Raw genomic sequence first — 3,820 nt, 5'->3', positions numbered from 1 at the left:
AAGGATAATACACAATGCCACTTTTTAATAAGCTTAATCTGGGCATTAGAATACTTGAGATCGAGGCACCGTAATTCAAGCTAAAGCCTGTTATGTTCTTGATGCTTCAAAAGTGAGTCAATTTAGCAAAATGCCCACTAAAGATGCACACATTAACCTTCAATTGTTCATGGAGATGAGTGACTCATTCAAGATTGTTAGGGTAACTGTAACAGTCCGTTTTAGTGAAATCGGAACAATAGTTTTAAGACCACAAATGCAAAGTGGAAATAATTATTTTATTATCATTTTGAGGTCTATAGCATGATAGTATGATTGTATAAAAATTTTTATTACGAAATTTTATCATTTGCATGCTTAATTTGTGAAAAATGACTAAATAGCGTAAATTGTAAAAGTTGCGTTCTGTTAGCTAAATATATTAAATAGCTATAGAACCATAAAGAATAGGTCCTTATATGGTAATTAGCCCATAATTATTGAAGTGGAATATGATGGCTTGGTATTTTTGAAATTTGTGATAATTTAAAAGGTTATAAAGGTAAATTAGTAAATAAAAATAAAATAAAATAAAACAAAAGGTTGTATCATTTTCAACCTTAAGCATTACCACCAAAAATTTAAGAAAAAGAAAGAACATTAGGGCTTTGAAGCATTCGATCATATCTCCCTATTGCATGTAAACATTTTTCATTCGTTTTTAATGATTTCTATGTTTTTGGAGTCGTTGTAGTTTAATCTAGCTAGCCCAGAACTAATTTGTGAAACTGTTAAAGTATTAGGGTTTTACCATTGATGAATGTGTATTTGTTGTGATGTTTGATGGTAGAAAATAAATGATTGTTGTTAGATAAACAAGTTTTGTAAAGTGATTTTGGTTCAAAATGTTAAATAGGGATTAAATTGATAAAATGTGAAAATTATGTGGTAAATGTGTGAAATGATGAAATATATGAGCTACTAAGGGCTTAGATGAAATTCGGCTAGCATGACTATGTACCAAATTGCATGAATTTGCATTGTTATAAGCTAGGGATTAAATTGTAAATAAGTTAAAAGTTTAAGGGCGAAATAGTAATTTTACCAAATTGTGAATTTGGATTGAATTGAATAAAATATGAATTAAAATAATTAAATTTGATTATATAGATCAAGAAAAACAACGTAAGGAATTAGATCAGGGAAAAGATAAAGTTTTGGACTGAACGATCGTTTTCCTTCATACGAGTTCAAGGTAAGTTCGTATGTTAATAAGAATTAAATAATTGTGTGTTAAATGCTTTAATATTGCGTTCTTGATGAATACAATTTCACAGATATATTGACGAAAATTTGGCAACGTATGAGATCCCGGTTGAACCTTAGGAATAGATAAGATACAAATGACATGTCATTAGGGGTTATGGTGTTTTGGGTGTTGGTCCCGTATGTTCTATCGGTGGCTGAGTTTTCTGGCATGTGTTGCGGTTATTCATCAGCTTGTGTGAGCAGCACCGTGTAGCTACGTCTTGACCGTCAGCTTGTGCGAGCAGACCCAGTGATAACTCGAGAGTGAGCATTTTTATGAGATATGAGATAAAGATGGTTTTGACCATGTATTGACACTTAGTGTGCAAGATACCCGAGTATCTGGTATTATTCCAAATGGTTCAACGGGCACAGTGATGTTACGAGAGTATGTGAATTCAATATAAACCAGTACAGGTATGTACGTGAATCATGTGATAATTGAATCTATGAGATTTTATTTCATGTCTAACTTTGTGGATGAATATATGTTAGGCTTGTGGATCAAATTGAGTTACATTATACTAGTTTAATTACTTAAATTGTGATTAAATGGTAAGATGAGTTTTATGCTATACAAACTTACTAAGCATAATTGCTTACTATGTTTACTTTTCTATGTTTTATAGTGATTCAAAAGCTCGCTCGTTTTGGAAGTTGTCGGAGATTGCATTGCACTATCGAACTCTTATTTTGGTACTTTTGGACTTTATGTATTTTGGTTATATGGCATGTATATCATTTGGCTAATGGAAGCCTATATGTTTTATTATGTAACTAGCCATTTAACGTGGCTTGATTTGGTATATGTTGGTATGTATATATGTGTGGCTAGCCTCATCTTGTATGATTTATGATTACCATGGGAATGTTTTGATTGTGTATTGGTAGATTGGTACTTAATAGGTGAACTTGATAAATGGTATGCATGTCATATTTAGGCAAGATAGTGCATATATGTAATTGACCATTTAGGTAGTTTTTGGAGGTGATTTTGACATGTTTTTAAAATGATCATTTTAGATGCCTAAGAGCTTAGGATTGTTGGTAATGAAATTGCATGATATGGACTTGGTTGTGATTGGTTTGAATGCCTATTGGTGATTGGTTTGAATGCCTATTGTTGATATGGTCATATGCTATTTGGTATGTGTAGGTTTGTACCACATTGGGTGAGAAATAAGGCTTGGAAAATGGCCTATTTTTGTCCACACGGGCAGAGACACGGACATGTGTCTCAGCCATATGTGACATACGGCCAGGTGACACGGCCGTGTGTCCCTTGATACTTCTTTAGAAATCAAGTCAATAGCTTTACACGGCCTAGCACACGGGTGTGTAGCTTGGTCGTGTGGTACAAGTCAGTATACTCTTCAGTTTTCAAACGGCTTGACACACAGGTGTGTGAGGCTACTTCGAAGGGTACACGGCTTGGCACACAGGCGTGTGGTCTGGTCGTGTGACCCAAGTTAGTGAGTTACATGGGGTCAGACACAGGCTGGGACATGGCCATGTGATCCAATTTCGAATGCTCACATGGCCTGAGACATGGGCGTATCCCTTGGCCGTGTAAGACACATGGCCTGGACACATGGGCGTGTGTCCTCTGCACTTTGAAAATTTTCCATGATTTCTTAAAAATTTCCTAAGCACTCGATTTAGTCCCAAACTATTTTTAATGTCTATTTTAGGCCTTAAAGGCTTGTAATGATTGAAATTGAATGGTTTTAATTTAGAATGGAAAATGAATATGAAATGTATGATTGTGTGTTGTATAAGACCGGGAATGCTCCTTAACGCTATTCCGGCGTTGGATACTGGTTAGGGATGTTGCAGTAACAAAAGATACACCGAAATTAAAGTTATTTCTATACTCCTTAAGAGACAGAGCTAGAGCTTGGCTAAACTCATTACCATCTGATTCAATCTCTACCTGGTAAGAATTAGCGGAACATTTTCTAGTCAAATACATCCCACCTAGCAAGAATGCTATGTTAAGGAATGAGATCACAAGCTTTAAGAAATTAGACGATGAATCCCTATATGAGGCATGGGAAAGATTTATAGAACTACTATGCAAATGCCTTCATCACATGTTTCCACACTGCATCGAATTGGAGACATTCTATAATGGCCTCAATGGACATGCGGGGATAGTAGTGGATGCTTTAGCTAATGGTGCTCTCCTCTCTAAGTCTTATAACGAGGATTATGACATCATTGAGAGAATTTCCAATAACAATTACCAATGGCCAACCAATAGAGTAAGAGGAAAATGAGTAGCAAGAGTACATAAAGTGGACACTTTCACTTCACTTGCAGCTCAAGTATCTTCGATCTCTTCAATGTTAAAAACTTTTACTACTAATGGTCTTAATAATGTTGTAGCCCAACCACCAAGTCAATTTGACAACATTTCCTTGTATATTGTGGGGATGGACACCCGTTTGACAATTGTCCATCAAATCTAGAGTTAGTCTACTATGTAGGAAATTAAAATAAGAATAGAAGTGGGCAAGGACCACAGTCCAAC

The 3,820-nt window shown here is 35.2% G+C and overlaps 1 non-coding gene across 1 annotated transcript; it reads right to left on the bottom strand.

Annotated features, from left to right (window-relative positions):
• Window positions 1–3,278: 3,278 nt before the first annotated feature.
• On the bottom strand, window positions 3,279–3,382 carry LOC128284781 (small nucleolar RNA R71). Its single transcript, XR_008275203.1, has one exon. It is a non-coding gene; the product is annotated as a small nucleolar RNA R71 (small nucleolar RNA).
• Between the last annotated feature and the right edge of the window lie 438 nt (window positions 3,383–3,820).

Source organism: Gossypium arboreum, chromosome 11 (genome assembly GCF_025698485.1).
Source record: "Gossypium arboreum isolate Shixiya-1 chromosome 11, ASM2569848v2, whole genome shotgun sequence".
Classification (NCBI taxonomy): domain Eukaryota; kingdom Viridiplantae; phylum Streptophyta; class Magnoliopsida; order Malvales; family Malvaceae; genus Gossypium; species Gossypium arboreum.
Note: the sequence above shows the minus strand (reverse complement) of the source record. Positions and strands in the feature narration are given on the sequence as shown.